The sequence below is a fragment of the Apus apus genome, chromosome 7, assembly GCF_020740795.1.
Source record: "Apus apus isolate bApuApu2 chromosome 7, bApuApu2.pri.cur, whole genome shotgun sequence".
NCBI classification, from domain to species: Eukaryota; Metazoa; Chordata; class Aves; order Apodiformes; family Apodidae; genus Apus; species Apus apus.
Window position 1 is genome coordinate 14,934,161 of NC_067288.1, and position 24,029 is coordinate 14,958,189.

At 39.1% G+C, this 24,029-nt stretch overlaps 1 protein-coding gene across 1 annotated transcript in view; it reads left to right on the forward strand.

The window, feature by feature from the left end:
* Positions 1 to 6,847: 6,847 nt before the first annotated feature.
* Positions 6,848 to 24,029, forward strand: part of ZNF644 (zinc finger protein 644) — a 48,035-nt gene continuing 30,853 nt past the window's right edge. The window contains exons 1-2 of the mRNA XM_051624528.1: positions 6,848 to 6,917; positions 23,473 to 23,524. The gene's annotated coding sequence lies outside the window, so the exon portion shown is untranslated. The remainder of the gene's footprint in view (positions 6,918 to 23,472; positions 23,525 to 24,029) is intronic.

Here is a 24,029-nt window from a genome sequence, read left to right on the forward strand (position 1 = left end):
TAATCAAGATTTACAAAATTGCTTTTGTTAAGCATATGGACAAGAGGGTATTGAAGTAGCAACTGCCTACTGGGTGGAACAGAAGGAAGTTGTGGGGAAAAGGTGGTGGTTTGAAGTCCTGCCAGTTATACTAATACACTGGCAATGATGTTGACAACAGAGATGCTGGTCATTTTTCAAGTGCTGCTAAAAGTGACACTTGCTTCTAAAGGTAAAGGTTTTTGGTGAAGATGTCTTCACTTGAACCTTTGTCCTGACTTCCATCTGGTCAGATGACTTTGAAGTACAGAAATGGTGGGGGTTGGCTGCCAAAACTTCTTCCTTTCTGTGAAGGTATTGAAATGGTGTTCTGCTGAGGGAGGTGATTTTCCTCAGTGAGACACTCAGAATTCACAAATTGGACATGGAGCGTGCTTGGAAGAATTATTGTCACTAATTTCCCATATTAACATTGCCCAGGTCTCTAATATATGCAGTAGGTGTGGGTGTGACCCTAATGAGGTCTCAGAGGTGAGTGTAGGGACAATCGAGGTGTGATACAACTAGGAGGAGAGACCAGAACATGGCACTCTACAGGTCTGATGCAATTTTCTTCTCATCAGTAACACTTTACTGGCATAGGACAGTGATGGTGAAGTTCAGCTCTGTGGTTGATAGTGGTAGGAGCTGGACTCCTTTATGCCCTTTCTTCTGCCAGGGGTATATCAAGGTTACCAGTGTGACACCTGAAACAGGGAATTGGAAATAACAAACTTTGTCTTCTCTCTGTGTGTGGTTTTTGCACTACAATGTGAACCGAATCATCAGACTGGGTTAAGCAGAGCTATGATCATTTGTACTTAATTATGTCTAGGTCCTTTCTATCATCTTCTGAAAGCCAAGTTATTGCCACAGCTTTCTTCCTCTCCCACTAAATTATAATTAATCAACATTCTCAGGAAGAAATTTGTTATGCTTTTGTTACTCATAGCATATTTTCATATATTAATACTTCCTGTGCATGATGCAAATGGCAACCTTCCAAGGCAATACACTGTTGTTTTTAACAAGGTCAGTGCTATAATACATGGGATGGGGCTGTTTTCCTACACTAATCTGCTTTCTTGTGATCTTTGTATTCTGTCAGACTTGAGCTCAGTAACTCAGACATGAGAGGAGAGATGTTAGATCCTTCGAGGGAACACAGGTGTCTGCTTAACTATCATCTTTTAAATGTGGGATGAGTTAGAATAACTCAAGATAAAAGAAAATAAGCATAAAGACCAAGGCTAATTATTTACTATTGATAATTAATCCAGGATGTGTTAACTGGTAACATTTATTACGTTGGTACCTGAGGAACAGCTAAGAATGGAGCTTCCTGTGCCAGGCAGACAGTGCTGCCCAGCAGCTGTTCCTCTCTGAGCAGCAACAGATGACAATAACACTTCTTCGTGGTGAGACTGAAAACAGGAGACAGCTGTGGGAGGCCGGGTATGGAGCTGCTGCCCTCCTGACAAAAGCTGTTCTGTAGTTGCTGGCACAGGCCTAGCCAAGGGTAGCAGGTCTGAGCAACAGAGCTGGTATTTTCCTATTTGTGCCTATGGACAGAAGCCTGGTAATGGGAAAACAGGGCCAGTTGTCTTTATTGTGTAATATGGGAAATCTTTTCCTAGGTGGGAGATCTAAAACACTTGTAACAGTACAGCAGTTCCAAAGGTAATGCACGGTGGCAAGCAGTAATATTTCCCTAGGTAGTTTCTGAATATCCTTTCTTCACAAAATATTTTATTTCAGGACTAACCTTAGCTTGCGATTACTGTTAAGACAGCCATAGGTTTTATGGTGTATAATTTTACCTAAGCATTCTTATTGCCCTCTTCTTGTTTTACTGGCAATCCTGAATGCTTAATTGATACTGACAAAGATTACTAGAATATCTTGATTTATAGCATAGACTAAATTTATATTACAAATAAAATACACTTTTGTTCTGTGTGAAAAATAGATGACAGTAGACAATTCTCTTTAATTAATGTTGACAACTGTATTTCAAAAGAACCTGTGAAGCAAGCAAGCCAGCAATACATGAGTCAACAGCTCAAACAAAAAAAAAAGTTAGAAAGTAATTTTTCCTCTTCAAATTTTTACAATGTTGAAATCAATCAGACTGCTGAAATTGTTATTAGTTCTTCTAAAATTTCAATGGAAATAATTACTGTTTGTTGAAACATCCAGTACATTGAGTTCCTAAATTTGTTGATATTGGTGAAATGACTATCTTTGCAAGTCAGGCCAAGAAACCAGAAATATCTCTGTAGGATGAAAAGCCAAAGCCTGTGGTAAGCTGAGCAATAACACACAGCTACCTTTCACGTGGTGTTGCTAGGGGCTTGTTTTTGTAGTTGTGAGCATCTAAGGACAAAGACAAGACAAACTTTAAAGTTATTTTATTAAAACAACCACCTTAGCTGAAAAAAAAAAAGCTTATGACTTGGATACTCAAAAACTTCTGTATTTTTCAGTTTATAGTAGTAGATTTAATAAAATATGCTACTTTTTCCTGTAAACCCCATTTTTGTCAGATATCAGTGATGAGTTAAATATTGAAAACCTTACGGAAAACAAAATTTTCAACCAAAGGCTGCAGTATAAAAATCAGATCAAAGTACTAAATGGAGAAGGGAAATGGAAATGATAAATGCAATGTATCCATCACAAGTGCATTACTGTTTTGAAAATTATACAGGCTTAAATTGTTCTACAACTTAAAGCTATATTATTTAACCTTTTATCTGTTGTTGTTTTGGTTGCTACTTACAGGATAAGCAGAATATTTTGGTATTGAAAGAAACGTGTCAACTGAAAATGAAATTTTCAAAGAATTATGTATATGTATATTTCCATAGTGAAGCTTTTTGCATACAGTTAATGAAGTGCTTGGGGTCCTAGGGAATACAAGGTGCTATATAAATGTAAAAAAATATCATTAAAAAGTTTTTCCCTCCAGGCATTTGGGATTTTGCTGTGTGTGTTAACAAGGAGGCATTTGCAATCTTCTTTCATATAAAATGCTTCAGCTTAGACCTGCTCCAAATTTCCCTCTTCAGCTTTAGCTACAAAAATGTTTATATGCAGAAAGAGGTTCTAAATTGTTTTCAGCTAATCGTATTTTTTTGCTAACATGAAAAAGTCTGTCTTGGCTTAAGCTTTTTAGAACCATTTTGAAGACTAAGAGGAACTATGTACCAACCTTATCTGAAGAGCTTTTCAGATGCTGTTTTAACTGTTACTAGGCCTTATCTGCATTGGTCAGGAAGCAATACAGGACACAGTCAGAATTCCTGGAAACTAAAAGCCAGCTGTGCAATAGCTGGCTTAATTGTCAATAATCATACTGTACGGTCCTTTACTGGCCACATACGATCTTTCATTGATCTTGGAATGCCATATTGCCTGAAATTTCTATTTCATGCACACATGTAATCCCAATTTTGCATAATTTTGTCTGTATTTCTCATGTCTTCTTAATCCTACATGAAACCTTTAAGATAGTTTACTACTTTTCACATATTATAAGTGTAAGTGGCAAAGCTAATGAAATTAGAAATTTAAAAAAAGAGTTCTGACACACCTGGACAGACCATGCTGCCATTTTGATGAAACGTTGCAGTTACGTGCTCCATGAATTCACACTAAATGTGGATTTTTCTTTTTCCACAGATTGTGTGGATCATAAGCATTTTTTAGAGAGCCCACAACTGCTTATGGAATTGCACCTTTTAGCTCAAGTAGTAAGTTGAGGCATTAAACAAAGTGCCAGATGTATTTAAATTCTTACTAACATGGTGAGATTTGGCAGCGTAACCGAAGTTCAGATTTCCTTAAGCTAACGATTTTGCTGGTTTACAAACAGATATGAAATATAATAAAACACTGCATCTTTTTTCCTTTTTTTAAACTTGGTGTTTTCTTTCAACTATTAATTGCAGAATTGAAGCAAGAACTGCTGTTGCTTGAAAGGGGCCACAAAATATATTCTGCTCAGCAAGAAGCAATGGGTAGTAAAAATATTTGCTTTTTCATATATTTATTGTTTGTATTTTGATTAGCATGGAGCACATATAACCCAGAATCTTAGAAAAAATCTGCAGACTGCACAAGATTATATAATCTTTCCTGTGTTTAAGAGCAGTGGAAAACTGTTCGTACATGCTCCAAAATATCAGAACTTGATTTTATAAATGTATCTTTTTTCAAAAAACAAGCTTAATTCTCAGAAGAATAACATTAGCACTCATTAGGGGACTGAGCGCTTTAGGGTAATGTTAATGAAATTCATAGCCTTTTGCCTGTGAGCTATCAGTTTGAATTCAGTCTAACTCAGTGGGAATTAAAAATTGGCCTATTTAATGGCCTTTCAGTTTTCTCTAATGAGATGAGTTTGGTTGGTCTCAGTCCCATAACATAAACCATTCACACTGCCTTCTCCTAACTGGCAAGCTCCAGAGAAACCCAAAAATGTAATTTTTGGGGATTCTGGGGAAAATTAATCTCTGAAACCAGGAAAAAAAAACAACAACAAAGAAAAGCAAAAGCCTTGATTCCCCTTAGTTACATGAGTACAAACAAACACATTATTTTTAAATGTGGAAGTTATAGTGGTATGTAAAGTTCATAAATTAGCAAATTAGCTGAGCATGTGACATATGTTGCCACACAGCTATACAGAATGTAACATGACAAAGACTCCCAGAGGGCTTATCTACACCTGTGCATAAGATCATGCCAACACATTAAATGTTTAAATTTCTCTGAGATTGGTACCTATCAGAAAAAGATAGGATCAGAACAGATATCTGGGTAGTAACTGCAGTTACAGAAAATTATGCTGAAAGAAATGATTGCCTAGTCTACCTACATTACTTCACAGCAGAGTCAAATGCTTCTAACATGTTCATATGGACATTTAACTTAGTCTTAAAAACTAATAATGAAGTTGCCAGAACTCTCTAGAGAATATATGCCAGTTCTGTTTATCCATATAATGGCAACTCTTCTCCAAATGCCTAATGTAAATTTATTTCAGAGCAGTTTGAAACTCTTAATTTTTGCTCTCTCTGCAGTGGATATAGTGAACAATGTATTTCTCTCCCCATAGTCTTTTCTTTTCTAGACTTCCCTTTACTCTCTTCTATTGGACCTTTTTGAAATAAACTTTTCTTGAAATGCAGAGCCCCAGTTTCAACACACTATTACAGCTGAGGCTTTACCAGTATTAAATGAGGAGAATTTCTTTAGACGTCCTAGATATGACAGTTCTGTTTACACCTTTCTTCGTACTGCAGCTTTTTTCATAACAGTGTGACATTGTTGATACATGTTCAGTTTGTGATCTACTCTGATCCCCAGACCCTTTTCTGAAGACCTGGTGTTTATTAGTCTGTTGCCAGTCTTGTAATTGTACAATCGTTATATTCCTACTTAATCAGTTGGCACTTGTATTTATTCAATTGCATCATATTTCTGCAACCAGTTTGTCAAGAACGTTTTAATTCTCTTCTTGTCCTGCAACATGCTTCCAGCTCTGCCAATTTAGCATTGCTGGCAAATCCAATCAATGTAAACTGTACTCTGTCATTCACATAATTAGAGCGGTGCCAAGCTCAGGACATACTCCCCTCCAAGAAACCAAATCTGCTATATCCTGCTATTTTTCAGTGGAACATTGCTGATGTTATTTTGCACCACTGCAGTCATTTAATTATGTCTTTTGCTTGCTCAATTAAGAGCTCACTGAGACACTGTCAAAAGCCTTATTTAAGTCAGGGTCTAACAAATCTACTGCTACTCCCACCCCAAGCCCATGATACTGCCACAGCATGGGATGAGCTTGGCTTGATGTGGTGTTCTTGGCAAATCCATGTTGGCTGTAAGTTATCACTTCATTAGCTACCACCTATGTAAAGATGTGTGATTATTTGCTTCAGTACTTTTCTGGGAATAGAGGTTGAAATGATGGGCAGTTCTTCGCTCTACGTATTGCCCCTTTTGAATTACACGTGCTGTTTTTACTTTCCTCTCTCCTGAAATCTCAGTTGTCTTAGAGACACTCAGTGATGACTGCTCACACCTCTAATGTTGCCTTAATCAACTTCTCATGCTAGTGTGAAATCCTGTGGGCCTAGCAAATCCAATTTATCCAAGCAGTCTCTACTTCACGGATTTGCTGCTCTCCCCTGAGTCCCTGCCCTTTCGAATCTGGGTAAGAAAAGGCGGCACCAAATGCTTCTCCTTTCTCCGTGTCGCCTCTTAAGTTCCCGCCCCCCGCCTCGAAGGGCTTGACAAGAATGGCCGGGTCGCCTCCTCTCGTCGCTTCTCTGCTCTCGGGTTTCCTGTTCCCCTCTCGCATCGTTCGCCAGACGCGGCTTGTCGCAGGAGCCTGCCTCTCACTGGCACGGCGGGAGCGTTTGCACGGCTCCTGCAGCACTTGACCTAGTTTTCCACTTTCTGAGGGAAAGGCAGCGCCGAGCAGCTGCCGCTGCCCGCCCCCGAGCGCGGCGCGGCCCGGCCCAGGTGAGGGGAGGCCGCGCAGGGCGGGCGGCAGCCGCGCTGGCAGCCCTCGGAGGAACGGTCTGTGGGACCGTCCTGCCGTCACTGGAGGCGTCAACTTCTTGCCCTCGGAGCGCAGGAGGCGCGACCCGCGGGCGGTGGCGGCGGCCGCGGAGCTACCGGCGGCCCCGGCGCAGCGGCGGGAGGGCGGGGCGCTGCCGGGAGGGCGGGGCGCATGCGCGCTGGGCCCACCGCGTCGCCGGTGCGCGTGGGGCTCCCTGCGTGTGCGTAGCTGCGCGCGGAGTGGCGGGGTCGAGAAGTTTGCGCGGTGACGTCACGGCGCAGCGCAAGACGTAACCCCGGGTGACGCGCCGCCCGGAGAGCCCGTGAGTTTCCTTCCCGTTACGCCTTTTTTTTTTTTTTTTTTTTTTTTTCCTCCTTCTTTTGCCGCCCCCCCCTCCGCGCGCAGCGGGAACGGAAGCGGGGGGAGGGGGCGCGTGCCGCTCCGCGCGGCGCCGCGGGGGCGGGGCGGGCGCCCTAGCGGCGGTTGGCGGGGAGGGCGGCTCTGCCTCCATCCTGCCGCAGCGGGAACATGGCGGCCGCCTCCGACCTGGTGCGGCACCGCGACTCGGCCGCAGCCGCCCGTGCCGCGGTAAGTGGCCGGGCCGAGGCGGCGGCTGTGGCAGCGCGGCGGAGAGAGGGCGGGCGGGCGAGGCGCTCCGCTTCCCGGCCCTCTTCGTCGCCTTCCTCCGTACCCGCCGTCGTCCTTCGCCCCTTCCCCGAGCTGGTTAGCGGCCTCCCCGGTGCCCCGGCCGGGCCGGACACAAAGGGCTGTGCCCGAGGAGGGTTCTGTGCGGTCACATGAAGCGACGCAGCCAGTGAGCGCGGAGCTGGGAGGGTGAGCGGAGCCGCCGCCATTGCCGGGCGCCGAGGAGCTGAGCAGGCTGGTGCCGCCGCGCCGGGGCCTAGGGCGCGGGGACAGCCGCCCGGGGCCGGGCCGCCGCAGCGCGGGGCCGCGGGGACTCAGGTAATGCCTCGGTCAGCGGCCCGCGGCCCGGGCTGGTGGATGCCGTCGCTCGGGGGTGGCTGAGGTCACCCCGGGGGGGCTCCGGCTGGTGGCGCGGCAGGTCCTGCCGGGCGGACCTGCCTTCTGCTTCTCACCTGTTCGCTGCTGCTTGCCTGCCTGTTGCGGGTCGGCACACATGCTGCCTACCCGTGAAGGGCTGCCAGCTGCTGTCCTGGGGCTGGGGGAATGTACGATCTCCCTCCCCTTCGTTCCTGTCCTCCTTGGCACGATGCAGGGCAGCTCTTAAATACACCGTGTTGTTTCAAGGAGCTGGCAAGTTTGTGGCCCGCAGTGGGACTGGCCGCAGAGCCCCACGTACCGGGGGCAGTGTCGCTGTCTGCAGTGCTCCTGGAGCCGGGGGTGGTTTACAACAACGAAGGAAAAGTGAACAGTTCGGGTATCGAAGTCGTGTGTGTTTGGGCTCCCAGGGGCTTCAGGGTCTGGCGGTTTTTCTGACAGAGTTTGTGTTATATTAGCTTGCAGTGATGAGCATCTTCCTGACCTGTGTAACTTACCTGAAATCTAGAAAGTTTTATTTTTTCTTATGGCTTATATGTGATGGTCAGTCTATTGGAAATACTTCTGGTGAGTTAGTGTGGGCTATAAACTGACAAATCAGGGTGGCAATGAAAGACAAGCATGGGATATCAAAACAGGTTTTCATCAGTGTTGTACAACTCTGGCTCTTTAAGTAGAGTCTCATTTGCAATGATATTGTAATTCCTACCCCCCCTCTTTCTCAGGCATAATTTAGTTACGAAGATTGTGTCATGGAAGTTAACTCTCAGATGCATATGGGGAATGAATGTGCACCAGATTTTGGAGTAAGAAACCATTTCATGTTGTATAGATTAATTAATTAACACATGGGACGAACACTCTAGAGACTGATAAGCATCTCTGGAATTCCACCACAGAATCGTACCTTACACTGAGAAGTTTGTCCAAAGTTTGTGTTTTGTTGTTATTTTTTTTAATACAAGTAGCAAGATAATTTTTCATTCGAATTATTAAAAAAAACACTTTAAAGTGAAGATTCTTCACAGCTGAGAGTGAAGTGCTTCAGAGTTTTGGTAACTTAGTGAGATTCCTCTGCATAGTATTCTTTACTAGCTGGATTGTGCAAAGCAAGTGATTTGAGGACAGAATAAATGCACTGATTAGGCAATGCAGAATAGATCTGGAGGAGCTTTTAGTGGGTCACTGAGATGCCAAGAAAATGTAGCAATTTTCTTATTGGAGAGGAGTTTAAGTAGAGTGCATGGAGGAGCAGTGCAGTGTGACAATCTTATTACACTGACTTATAATCAAAGCTGATGTTGCAAAGCTGTCCAGTCTAACTGCAGAGGGATGTTGTGTGATTATACAAGACCTACAACAAGACCAAAAATTAATAATCTTCAAAATACTGTCCTAGTTTCTTCTGATATCTAGCATTCATTCAAATCGGGTTTTTTTAATGGAACAGGAGTTTTGTGAAGGAAAAAAGTTGCTAATGTCACCAAATAAACTTTCCTTTTAATGGATTTTTTTCTTTTTTTATATTTTAAAAAATCCTTGGCAAATATCACTGTAACAAAGAGCAAAGTTGTACTCTTCTGGCATGTATTTTTTTTAAGTTTCATGCAGTCCAGTATCTAGTTTTTAATTAGTAGGACTAGAAGGAATGCACCTGGGAAAATGTGAATGAAAGTCATTGAACAAATGCTGAAAGAGAATACAGTTGCCTTGAAATCCCAACAGGTGACCTGCCTAGTAGGAGGAAAAGTCACTGGATCACTTTGAGCATCCTTGAGAGGTTATTCAGTACAGCAACAATTGACTGAAACAGGGGCATCAGCAATTGAATAAACAGGATGTTAAACAATAATTGCAGTGCCTTCCACTTTAGAATAACAGTGTAGGCTTAATTTCAAGGGTTGTTAGTGGAATTTCTTGTGAAATAGTTTGTGCTTATAATTTAAAGTAATAGGAGAACCTACTAGCATGTATATTTTTTCTTAGTGAAGCCTTTTGAAGTCAATTCTGGAGAAAATTGAACTGAAAAGGGAATAAAATTCTCTGTAGCAGTAAAATACACATGCTCTCACACAGTTATTAATTTCAAATATTTTCAGGCTTTTTACTAGCTTGCAAGATATCTAAGAACTTAAAACTGGAAAAAAATACAGAATAGTTGTGTTGCTGTGCAGTTTCAATTAAAGGTCTTTGAACACTTGCTGATTGACTGCATTTGTCTGGCGAGTTGATAACTCACTTTCCTCGTGTTTTTACCTTTTCGAACAGCTTTTTGTCTTCAACAACCTCCAAGCAATGTGGCTCTTGGAAGATTACTTTAAGATACTTGTTTTATTCCCTCTATTATTTTAATACCAAATGCACTGCTCTAATGTTACAGTTATTTTAAGCCAAATTGATTTAGTTCCCTCTGTGCTCTGGATTGTGACTATACAACCTGTATTATATTTATTCAGAGATTAGGAGGAAAATAATTGAATAAAACTAGGTTATATCTGTACAGTGTTGCACTCACTTAAAGTGATTTTGAGACTTGCTTGAGCTGACATAGCCTCCAGAACCCGATTCCTTCAGATGAAAATAGTGTCCATGAAAATTCAGAGTATTAAGAAATCCCTGGTGAAATAAACCAAACCGAATCTGTCTTCACTGAAAATATGTTAATTTATCTTCTTGAGTGGTCAAAATACAAGCTGATTTTTTTATAATAAACTTTTTTTCTTGCTGCTTTTTTTCACTGTAGATACAAACTTCATATAGATACTGGAAAAAGAGTGTAAGGTACCCCAGGAAACTGATTGTTGGTCGTGCTATCTGATGCACATAAAGATGCTACTGGGTTGCTTAAGTTAAAGGATTTTAATGTAGTTTGCAGAATCATGAAAAAATACCCCTTTCATGCTTCATTAAAGCAAGAAAACACAGTACATACACGTTAATGCTTATATACATTGTGTCCCTTAAATAAAAATTTGTGTTAGTTAATAGGAACTGTTCCCACAAGCAGTGATGGTAGCAAAGCTGTGATGTTTACAGAACCTCAGAAAACCTCTTTGATAGGCAGAGGTGTGAAATAGTCACTCTGATTTCCCTGGTTACTTAAAGACAAATGCAGTGCATCTCTACAGTACCGTAAGACTGAGGTGTGATTTGATGCTCAAATCACAGCTATCAAAAAGATCATGTAATGAGTTTGCATAAACTTCTATTGAGTTTTTTTTACAAAAACTGAAAAAAAAGCATGATTATCATGGGATCAGTCATGTTACCTATTACGTGATAGAATGTCATCTTGGTACAAAGTCTACCAAGAATTTTGTGGTGTTTCATCTTAAGTGGTGTTGCTTCATTAAAGGAGAGTAAACTTTTAAAACTTAAAAGGAAATAAAATAATCCAAATAAAAATTAATATCCAGTTGAGCTGCAGTTCTGTCACTGTTGAGCTGTACACAGCAGCTGTTATGTTGATGATGCAGCAACGCCCTTTCCTTGCCAGTGATGTTGAAGGGAGGGAAGACAGTGGCTTAACAGCGAGTATGCGTTTTTGGTTTGGCTACACTAAATATTAACTGACTGAATATTTTTGAGCAAACTTGGCAATGCAGAGAACTCTTTCCCAGTTGATGTAATTCTGATACTCTTGGTATGGGAAATGCTGGTTTCAGATGTGACTAAATCTGGCTACTGGAAATGGTAAATCTCTAGTTGGCATTTATAGATTGATCCTGAGTGCTTAATCTTGCATATAATTGACGAGTTGAAGGATGATGGGATATGCAGTAATTCAGTGTTTCTTGAAACTTAATCCAGAGGATGCAAAATTCATGCTCAAATCAGAATAAAGGTCAGATTTCTGGGCTTTGGAGTTTTTCAGTCCTATTGTTAGTGTGCAGAACTATCTTCAGTATGCTTAACATTGAGACTTAGATACTTGCCATACTTAGAAAAGCTCTGGAGACTGTTTGGAGGACAGTCTTACCCTTTTCTGAGTGAAAATAAAAAAGGTTGAAGTTGCAGTCCAAGATATTTGCAAACAGCTTTTTTTTTTTTTTTTTTTTTTTAAATGGATATTTTGTGAGTATTTTAATAACTCTGTTTTTTGTTTGCCCTAAATGAGTACTTGATAATTTTGTAGTCTTCTCAAAGTAGCTGGAGCGGGGAAAGGATGCCTTTTGGGAAACAAGATGCAAGGAATTACAGGTGCCTTGCTGATTTGTCCAACTGTAGCTGAAGACAGGGGTCGAGATCATTGTGACTTCTCTGTTTTCTGGCCCAGCTGTTTCCTTGTAAAAATATTTTCCACGACAAAGGGATAGAACACAAGCAAAACAAGGTGCCAGCTATGTGTCTTGTATAGTTTACCTTTATTTACAGACTTTCACCTGATGTGTCCACTTTTAGTTTGAGTGAAAGAAATTAGGAATTCCTTAACAAATAATTGTAATTTTGAAACGTAGCAATGAATCCCTCCCGCCTTATTTTTCACAGAACTCCTTGCTGCTGCCTGCCTGTAGGAAGTTGTGGGTATCTGTTTCTTGTCTGGCTGCAGTCAGTGAGGTGATGGGTAGTGGTTACGCTTTGAGTTTTTGTTTAGTATTGCTGCTTTTTGTGGAGTATTCTGGTTGGTGGGTTGTGCCCTCCCCCCTTTTTTTTTTTTTTTTTTTTTTTTTCTTCAGTTTTTGTCTTCTTGAATGTCTGTCATCTCAATATTTCTGCTGTTTGCTTCTGATCCCATTCAGCTCTCCTAGTGGTGCTATCTTTGATATAATTCTTGAAGACTACCTTTTGAAAAGAAGGTCTTAATGTTTATAATTATTGTTGCTGGGATCTTTCTTCCTCTTCGAATGTAGGCACATACAAGAGTCTTGTGGCTGTAGAGTTTCAGAAATTAATATTAACTTAATTTTCCAAATCTATAATTTTCAGTCAGAAGAGGTAGGAATTTAATAGAATTTATATATTAAAATTAGGTTTCCTAACACCAAAGCAGTGGTAGTATGTTATTGAAGTATTTACTGTATTTATTATTATTTTGTTTGCAAATAAACCTATATTCTTACAGATGTTATTTGGACCCTTCAGCGAACTACACTAGTATCTATATGCCCATGATAATTGGTGGGGAGGAGACAGAATGTGTGTATTTTCTCCCAAAAGCTTTTTTTGTTTGTTTTTACTATAAGGTGGCTAGGTATTAGAGGCCATGGTTTCTGTGGAGGACAGCTTTTGCCTGAGAAGTTCCAATATGAAGAACTTAGTTTCTTGACACAAAAGTGCTGCTTTTGTTGTTTTAATACCTTAGCTGTTTTGAGTGTATCTTCTGTGAGAAAGTGTTGATCGTACATGCTATCACGGGGAGTGGGAAGTGACAGTTCTGCAGGTGGCTTCCCCCAGCTCCCTCCCACAGTGAAGTGGGTACTCTGTCCTCCTCTGCTTCCTTTTTTTTTAAAATTTATATTTTAACATCAGTGAAGTCACCTAATCTGTTTCTGAGCAACACTTAAAAACTGAGAACTTGTAGCATGTAATGAAAATAACTGCATTGTATACAAATTATAATGAATGATAGAACTTTGAAGTTACTTTTTAAAGTTTTTCATCTTCTAGAAAGTTGAGAGCAAAATACCAGTTAGTGCTCCCTACTCAGGTACTTAGTAACAAAACCCACCATATTATATTATGGCAGTTTTCTTTTTGGGGAAAAAGGGGAAGGCAAGTTGAGGGGACATGCGATAGTGAGTTAACCTGGAGAGGCTGCTATGAAGAAGTTGAGAGACTTTGAGACTGTTGCAGAATGGGAGGGAATACAGTTTACATGTCTAATATGCAAAATGAGCTGAAATGCTGATGAAACTAAGGTGGAAAAGTTTCTTGTGTGGTACATAAACCATAATCTGGTGGTACAGTACTGTCTGTTCTGTATTTTTGCTTTGGGAAGACCTCTGAAGGTTTGTTTTGTCTGCTTTGTTTTCTTTTAACTGCTTTGGGATCATGATTGTCCTTTTTTGTGTCCTTACAAAGCCTTGAATGTATTGGACAATAATGACACATGTAGTCACCTGAAGCAGTAGATTTGCTGATGAGCTGCTTTAGTGTGCATTCTCACAGATTTTTTCACTTGTTAGTGTTTTGAATTAAGGTAGGTACATCACTAGTATTGAGTGCTGTGTTGCTGTGAAATACAAGCCCTTTTTCCCAGATGTGCCACATGGTGAGACTCACTGGCTGAATTTGCTGTGATTCTCACTGACATACATGTGGCTGAAAGTGCTGGTGAGTGGGAGAGGTCCATTTACTTTCCTGGTGTGTGTGAGACTTGGAGAGGAAGAGGAACAGCTTGTTCAGAAAAAAATTGTTCTCCAGGTCTACCTCTCTACTGCAATTTTAAGACCACTGTTGCTTTTTACAGTTTTTACCAGCAGAAATGTGCAGGCATAATGTATTTCTTCACAAGGCAGAGAACCAAAAATAGAAATTATATTGGGAGGAACAATTCAGGTTCCTATATAGCTGATGTGTCACACTATTTCTAAAAATACCATACAGGTACTGTGATAATTCATTTTTAGAAATGTCTTTTAGATATGAAAAACAACTTGGGAATTTGCCTTCCATTTTTTAGTTCAGTGAAGTTTTATCAGAGGTGAGCAGAGAAGATGATAGGCAAGAGGTAGCCTAGCGAGGATTTATGTAAAAAACAAACAAATTGCAATGATATAGTGGGAGGGTTGTTTTTTCTTTAATCATTGCAGGAATTTTGTGTGTGTACATTTTTTTCCAGTGTAAGATTATTGTCTCATGAAACAAGATACAAAGTTCTAAAGGTTATATTTAGGGTAATTACTGAAATTCATACAATTGTGAAGACATCCAGGTTCTGCAGTCCTTTCAGAAGTCTAACAATGTCCATTAGGGAATAAGAGAGAATGGGTATATACTTTTGCTTGAAAAAGTGCTGCAGTATCCCAGTAGAACATTTCTTCAAGTCATTTGGAGCATTGCTGGTGAGTTGGATTTTTTTCATGTGTTCAGCCATTTAGAGAAAAATGGGTTTGTTGACTTCTGCAAGGGGTTAATTTTGTTGAGGATGTTTGGTGTTGGCTTAAGTAATAATATTTAAGTAATAAATTTCAAATAACTTGTATTTAAGTCCATCTAGTAGGCTGGTCCTGAAGGATGCTGATGCATACAGTTCTCTGTAAATATAAAAGGAGGGAGGCTTAATTAGTGATCTTTTGTGTTATGATTCCCATGATCTTCTTAAAATGAAGGCTTCTTCCAACTTAGTAATATTAATACTGGGACTCAGGGTGGTTTTATTCAAAGTAACCTCTTTTTGACTTCACTTTCATTCCACCAACAGTTTTCCCTTAACCTTTTTTTCAGTTTTTTCAAGTCATCTTCTGGAATGCTGTTTTGAACAGGAGAAAGTGCACTTTTTTACATTCTTGAGGTTCCCCAAGTTGTTTTCTGTTACTGTATCTTCATTAACATTTCTTCCTGACCTTAAAGGAGATTTTAGCAATCAGAAATAAAACCAAAGCTGTATGGCTTTAATCAACAGCTTAGTTGAAATAATAAAAAACATATTAAAGTATTGCCTTTTGTTATCAATACTCTTCTATTCAGAATTCAACCTTTGTTTTTAATAGGACAACCTTATTAGTGTAAGAAAAACCAACCAACCAAAAACTCTAAACCAGAAAACAAACCCACAGCGAAGCCCCCTTGTGTTTTGTTCAGTCTTGCCTTCAGTAGAAATCTGAATGTTTTACGGCTGCCTATACCTCAAAAAAATTAAAGACACAAATACAGTGTTGTTTTCCTGTAAATATTGTAAATTCCCAGCAATTTTCTGATAGGCTTAAATATAGTCAGAGCATAGCTTTGTACACGGTATTCTGAAGTCTGATTTATTACCTGTTCTGTGCTGTAACTTCCTTTGTTTTCTGTTTTATTTGTTCTCTACGTTTTCTTTGTGAATCTGAGGATAAAGAGAGGCTATTTCTTAATTTTGCAGTAATACCGTATGTATTTCTGTATTCTTAACAGGAGTTCTGGAGAGTAGTGCATTACTCTTATTTTCTCTGAAGCTCCTTAAAGCTGAATAAGTAAAAATTGTGTAAGTTTTAAGCCTTTTTAAATAGTCTTGCTCTAGTTACGTATGCTTCTGTATCTTGTCCGTGAGCATAAGGAAAAGTTCCTCTCTTTCCTTTAATCCATTTAAAATAGAAGATTGCACAGTCATAGATGTTCTCTAAGCATTTAGTGCTTATAGTTCCTTCAGTGTTCCAGCTGAAAACAATAATGAAATACTAGAGCTAACCTTGAAAATTCTAACTTGTATGCTTACAAAATTCCCAGTAGTGAGCTGAGATAGTAGCTCTGTGGCCGGTCAGTGGACAAATAAGCAACTCTATTTATGGGCCTAAAAAGTATGCACAGAACTTCTGTTGATGTAGGTAACTAAGTTTTAAGGATATTTTAGTTAATATCTATATGAATTTATGAAGCCTTTATGGGAGATATTCTTGTGGTCGTTTTGTTTTTAACCATGGGTGTCCAAGACAATGGCAAAGCTCCTTTTCTCTTAGGTGCTCACTTTCATTTAAGATGCTTTGTTACTAGTGCAAATAATGTAATCTGTTAATTTGCTAGAATAAAGTATTTCCATATCAGGGTTATGTGCTTTTTAAGATGCAAGAGAAGCATGGGAAACAAAGGTTTCTTTGCTTCAGTTAAAAACCGGTCATTTGTGTCTATATTCTGAAACAGTCACTATGTGGATGGCTTCTGCCAACTGTGGGTAATAGTTCTTTTATACTCTTGATTTTATACAACTTTAGCCCATGCACATCCTCCAGTTGTTTTGCACTCTCCCTATTATCCAAGGTAAAGCATATGAAACAAGCTTAGGTCTTGCATGTCTTGTCTCCTGTTTCTTGGGTTACTTTTGAAAGTTTGTTTGGGAAATCTGTTTTTGTCAGGAATACTGATGAATCAACTGTATGTTTATTTTTTAGCTCCAACCAGATTAGGTGTCTGAGGACAGCCAAATGGGCTGCATATGCACAGGTGGCATGTAATTCATCATACGATGGAGACATCAGCACCTCTATAATGATATCAGCATTTCATATTAAGTAGTAATGTATGTCACAAGATGGTGGTGATGAAGTGGCCAAATGCATGTGATGTAGTGGATTTATTGTTTTGTGGTGTGGAGGGTATGTTGTGACTCTGAAATACATTTGTTATTTATATTTGCCCTGCCTTAGTTTATTGGTTGTGTATTGTTATAGCTAGCTAGTGGAAATCTAGCTAGGCCAGAAGATAAGTATTTGCAGGTGTGACAAGGTAGTAAAAACCAACGTACTTTGTGTATGGAAATGAATGGAGGTAAGTCTCTTCATGAAACACTGCACACTTAGACCTGAAATCCCAAGTTAGACCTGAAATGCAAGTTAGAAGGATTGAGTTTTTCCGTTGTCTGTTATGTGTTTAGAAGAATTAATTCAAGTAGTACAAGAATCAAAGATAGAAAGCTTTTGCCCTTTTGATGGATAAGCAAAAGGAACAGTGAACAGTGGAACAAAGTCCACAAGCATTTAAAGGGTTCAAGTTTGAAGAGAGGATTGAGTCCTAACCATGAAGTGAAGCCTGCCTGAGACTGCTACAGTTTTTTGCAATCTGACATGGAGACTCCATTGAAGTTTATTGAATAATGTAGAAAGTAGGCCTCAAGGTACTGCTAACTTGGCTAGAGAGACCTTGGAGTAGATCTTGAGAATATCTGCTTCATAGCAAAATGCTTTTCATAAATGTCATAATTTTTGAGCAAAGACTTAGTAACTTTACAAAACACTTAGAATTTATGCTATAAGAAACAGTCCTATATGGTGATTGTGTTAGTAATAAAACTTGTGGATACTGAACACAGGGACTATGAAAAGGAGCTTGCTAATTAGACATTAATGTTGTGTCAGAGTTGATCTGTGGTTGTGGTGCTGGTGATGTGTGGCTGGTTTGCTGGAGTGTTCAAAATGGTAGCTAGTGGTCTCGAACTACATTTTGAAGAGGTGTGTGGAGGCATTGGCCCCAGTTTGCCTGTGTGGTAGTATAACCTGGGTTGTAAGATGTGGTCTGTTCCTATTTAAGGAAAAGAATAAAGCCTAATGCAGCTATCTAGCATAAAGATGTAAAAATAAAACACAATTGGTTTAATTCTGTCACATTGCTACAGCTAATCTAAAGTAGGAGATGTTTTTTTTCCTATTTATGTAGGTCATGGATAATGTTGGAGGCTTGAAGTGCCACCAGATCAAGAGTGAACACTGAGTAGGTCAGTGAGGATAGATTTTTACTTAGTTTAAAACCAAATTCCAGCAACTATTAAGGTGGTAGTGTAGACAGCATATTCTAACTTTACTCCTTCAACAAAACCAGTTGTCTGTGATCAAAAAGCAAGCTCCTGCAAAATGAAAGAAAGGCTTTAGTTTACTGGTTATTTACATGTGACTCCCCAAAGTGATCTTTTGTAGATTATAAGTAATAACATGTATATGAAGCCATTTAGAAAGCAAAGTATTTTGTAGCTTCACTTCAAAACCAATAAGCAGTAGTTGAATCCTATAATATAAAATACATGTCTATTTTATTTGGACAAAACTATTGCAGGAAGAATGCCAGTACTGTAATTTGTATTTTTAGGTAATTATTGTATATTATTTTCTCTATACTGAAACATTCATCATAGTGACAGTTTAGTCTTCTGATAAGCAAGCAGACTCCTTGGGAGTGGTGTTTGAAGTGGTGTTTAAAGATGCTAATACACTAATGTCTACTCTGTCCTCTGCTGGAGGTTACAGTCATAGAGATAGCAGAATAAAATGTCTCAGCCACACCAATTTGGAATTCAACATAAACCTACCTTCATTTTAAGCTTAAGCCCTTACATATGAGACATTTACAACCAGTTTATAAGCAGAGCTTTAAAAATACTTACAGAGATCTAAGTGTGCATGAAATCTCTAGGAATTTTTTGTTGCATTTTACATTTTTACATGCATAGAATACACTTCTTCTGAGGCTATCAACAGGAAATTCCCTTTCCTGCCAAAGTCTATGGGAAGTGTTAGAAACACTGTCTAGACAGACAACAGCAGGCATTAGAGCTCGTGATCCCAGCATAGCTACACATTCAACTGGAACAAACTTGTGAGGAACTGAATTTGGACTTAGGATCATGTTTTGTACGGGGTACTCGTGCACTAGTACCAGTTCTCCATTTCCTCCCATTGCTGTTACAAATGTTAGATATTTCACTTTCTTGTGCCCTCCCACCATGGCTTTCTTTCTAACTGTCATGATAGATTATTTTTTTTAAAGGAAGAAGTGAAAATAGGGTAATTTATCACTAATCTGGAGCTGTAGGATTTTAGTGTCAAACTTTTTTAAAAACTGCATTGCAGTATTAAAGCCAGGGAAGTGTTTCAGGTGTTGTCATTTTTAAGACCACAGAAACATAGAGGAGGAGTTGGAAATGAATGTGTATGCTAGTTTTGTCTTAAAATGGTTTTCTAAATGCAGAAAATTCAAACACTTCAATCTACTAAGAAATTGCTTTTGGCTGTGGCACTTGCTTTATTTTGTTAATCTGTGATCTAAGAAGGGGTTCTCTGTGGCTGCTGTCAGTGTAACGACCAAGGCTATATGCCTGCTATGTGGAAATCTTGTCATGTGCTGTGTTCTTAGAGACTGCAGGTTAAAATAATTGCATTGCTGTTCTTCCAGTGCTCTGCAAACTTTAGTCTCCTAAATGTAGTGTTTGGTTTTTTTGGGGGTTTTTTTGTTGTTTTTTTTTTTTTTTTTTAAAAAAAAGTGGACTGCCATACTTGTGTTTTTATTAGATAAACTGAAATCGTGTTGAGTCCAGGATTAGAGGTTAGGTTCTACATTATACTGGAGAAGACTGTCTAGAGTTGAGGTATCTGAAGTATGTAGCCAGAAACAAAACTGCTGAGCAGTTTGCCACCTTTGGGTTTGAACAGATTGCAGTAAGGACTATTTGCTTTAGAAGAGTGTTAAAACTGAAAAGAAAATGGCTACCAGAAATCATTGCTACAGTAACAACATGGCTTGACTATTAATATGCTGTTTTAACTACTATTAGCAGTGTTGTGTGAGATACTGCTTTTAGGTAAGAGTCCTTAATGAGAACAAGAGATTTAAATCCATTCAAGTATTATCTTGAGGCTTCTTATTTTAGAATACAAATCTATTTATTGGAAAAACTAATTTATAGTAAATATTTCTTCAAACCTAGTTACTGCTTTTTCTATCCCCAAAAATTATTTAATGGTTTTTAATTGTATTACTATAATATATTGTTCTTCTAAAACAACTTGCAGAAAAAGAACAGTACAGTGTATTGATCTCTTTTGGTAATTTTTTTTTTTAAATGTATACTGTTTCACAAAGTATGTAGTAATTGGTAACAATTCTGGTTTTCAGAAATTAAGCTTTTATTTTTTTCATGCAGCAAAGCCTTTTTTAAGAGTTTTATATTTTGAGTTCAAAATAAAAAAATACAGCCAATGTAAATCCCATTTGAAGATTTATAAATAAGAATCATTCTAGAGTGGAATCTACTCAGGGATCTGCATTGCATTTTACTTCATAAGGGCTTAAGTGTATGGGTTGTGGAGTAAACTTTTTACAGGTTTTTTTTATTAATGGAGAAGAGTGCAGTTTCATTAAAGAATTTCAGAGGAGTGTAATGCATCACATGAGGAATGTGGTACGTAAAGTGAGTAAATGTGTGAAGATTAATTGATGCATTTCTCTGTGTGACAGGATTCCACAGGTGTCAGATTTGATGGCAGATTAAAGACTGGCAATAAACTGTCTACTCTTCATCAAAGTCCTGTATGTGTGATGTGTCCTGTATACCTGCAACAGATCCCATTTTTCTGTAGTTCTTTCAGTTTCTGTGGTATTTTTGAAGTAGCACACATGCTTTAGTTACTTTGATTGTACTTTCATATTATCTTTACAGTCTTATTTCACATCTTCAATTTCTTTTTATGGAACTCTTCTGACTGATTTCAGTGCAATCCTGCCTCATTTTAGGCATATGTGGCAAATACATAGAATGCAACCTTCAAGGTGCAGAAGAATGCTTGGTACTCGGTACACAACAAGGGATGCTCTAATTCGATTTACTCAACCTTAGCTTGAACGTTTTTATTCTTGTGTTTAGCTTTGCCTCCTTCATTCTTTTATTACAATTGTGTGGGTGTTGTAGAAGGAGAGGATGACACTACAAATTTCTAACACCACTGTACAGTTTGGTTTTTTTAAAAAGGAACCATGAAACGTAACAGGCTGTTTTACTAAAATAAGAACAAGGAAGGTGCTGCCCCAAATGTTTCTAAAAGCGTGTTTTGTTTTGATTTTTTGACAAAAAATGCATGGTTTTGAATTATGGCTGTTGGTTCTTTGGAAAAGCATTCAGTGAAGAAGCTTTCTGGTTTGGATTTTCAATTACTTAGTTTCAGCTGAGAAACTCGGTGTGCAAACTTGGGACTAGACATTTGTAAGGAGTCATAATCAATTTCTATGAGGTGGTGTCAGAGACTGGTGACCTGCAAGGGTATGTATGGCTTGCCTACCCTTGCTAAATTCTCAGCCGCTGCTCTACGCGTGTGCTGACCACCAGGGCTTGCCTTGGAAGAAGCCCCCTCCTCAGTGTCATTCCAGAACTTTCTGGAATGTCTGACCGCACAGATGCGGACCCCAGAACCTGCCAGAAGTATGAACAGCGCAAGTGCAGAAGCTCAACTGCATATTGCTGCACTGAGGGTGGGTTCTGCGGGGCAAGACATTAATGACAAGGGTTGAAGGGGCCACGTGCTTGTCCATCCACCACCCGTGGACCAGCAGCTGAGGCTGGAGGCTGGCAGAGCTGGACAACACGCTGAGAAAGACCTCGCTGGTACAAAGGGTGGTGATATATCTGTTCTATCTCCTTGTCTATGTTTCCATCTTTACCTACAAGTTAAAGAGTTACAAACTCCGAGCCAGTTTCCGTAGTTCGATCCTTTCATCAGTTAAGGAGACGTTGTGAATCGACCACTAACATCTAAGTAGTGAGCTCTTAGTAAAGCATTTGTTGTGGTTCCTTTAGGCCACTTAACATGGCTTCTTTTGTACACCGCGCACTGCCTTCTAGAGAGCACGCCAGCAGTTTTGGGGTATAAAAAAGATTCACCTCCCTCAAAACCCACTGTGGGGTCGAGTGGGTCGAAACGGGTAAGATTTCGTGACTTTTCTGGAGTGCTTTTGTGCAGTGCCTGTTGTCAGAGGGTATGTCACTGTGTTTTGGGATGCTGTACGTGATTATATAGTAATTTAGACTGGAGGAGAGTGATTCCATAGCTGAAGGTTGAGCCAGTTCTGCGCAGGTAATGTATTGACAAGATTTTGCTGACAGCATAATGAAAGAAGTGGTGTTCAGTGTCAAGGGTGATGCCAAGATTATGTACTGTGCTGTGAGTAGTTTGGAGTGAAGAGATGTCATTCTGTGCTTTAAGCTTTTCTCAATTGAGAGAAGCTGTTGCATTCAAGGTATATAAATTCTGCAAATAAAGAGCTAGTTCATGTGGTCAACAAGCATAATCAGCTATGGGGACAAAAGCTAGTTTTGTATTACATTATAACTCTCTTTAAAAAAAAGCAACAGCCAAACAATCTCCAAACAACCAACCAGAAAAACCCAGCAAAAAAGACTTCTCTATTAAGTTCCTGACTGCAACCATTCCAGGAGAAAGTGGATAAAGATGATAAAGTGTTTTTTCCCAGATAGATACAGAAATATCAGTTATCACAAATCTTTTAGGAAATAAGGGCTAAATAGTAGATACATGGATCAAAATTTGTGTCAAAATTACTGCAAATTTTATTTACTCATTGTACACCTTTGCATTCTAGTGTTTCTCAGACTTCTTCCTTATAGGGGGATATGTTACAGGAGGTATTTAATTACAGGAAACAGAGCCCTAATAACATAAATAGAAGGTGAATAAAATTTAATTGTGACATAAGATCTGACTTATGATGAGTAGTTGGTCAAGTTTTATGTAGTAACTCTCATTTGAACTCAGATGAATTGTCTTTATACAAACCTTGTATTATGAATTGTTATGAGCTTGATGCAAGAGTCATAGATGAAATCTTTTCTGCTATCTTTGTAAACATGAAAGTAGATATCTTTGTTGCTTGGTAAGTGAGTAACAGGTTGAATGACAGCCTGCCATATTACCACAGTGCTCTGTTATTGTCTGAGCTCAGTCCTTCAATCCAAAGACTGTATCTGCAGTTGAACTACAAGCCATGTAGTTCATGTTGAGAACAGTTATTGCTAATGTTTAGCTAATGGCAGTGTTCCAAAGATGTTAACAGTTGGTGGTGTGAGATCGTTTTGCATCGGGGCAAAGTCATTGATGTCGGTTCTTCTACTGAGAGAAGTGTTAGATGAGCCAAAGCGCACAGGTTTACTGAGAAGTCTGGTTTAGCACTGATCTTGATGTTTCATAATGTAAAGCCTGCACAGACCTTCTTTCCTGTTTTTTTGAAAGATATTTTGTCTCCTCATACACTCAGGGTATATTATGTGGGTATTGCTGTTGTGGGTATATGTACATTTACCTTCTGTTAACATACAGTAGGGCTCCACTGCTGTATGAAAATAAGACTTCTGCTTCTTTACGTGCATGAATATTACTCTAAAACCTGACAATTATTTTTTTTCTGTAATACAGTTTATTTGAGAAATGAGATTTTGTTTTATTTTGCAGGTTTGTTTTAATGTGGAAGTGGATCTGACAGCCTAATGCAAATCAAGCAGAGGTGAGCTTCCTGGGTTTGTTTTTGGTGTGTTGTTTTGTTGGTTTGTTGTTTGTTTTGTTTGGGGTTTGTGGTTTGTTTTTTTTTTTTTCAAATTTCCTGGACTCCATTAGCATATACTTTTGAACACTCAGAAGAAGTGGCCAGTGAAAATTGTCTTGAAATGTGTATCTTGATTTCTGTAATTTATGGACATAGAGTTACGTCTGTGATACCAAAACAGGAACAAAACACAAATACCCCATATACTTAAAGATTACTGTGATAAGTATGCTTTTCTTCCATAACTGTTACAGTTAAAAAGCTGTCAAGGCATTCTGCTAGCTGTTGAGAGCCAAAACTATGAGTACTTCAAATCTATTTCATTGTCTGTGTATTATCCACCTGGTTTCAAAGTACTGGAAGTGTACTTTGCATTGTCAAAGCAACATGTTAAGCTTGTACTTATTATTTTAATAAATAACTGGGAAATTTGACCAACTACCTCAATAGCATTTCAGATTTTAAT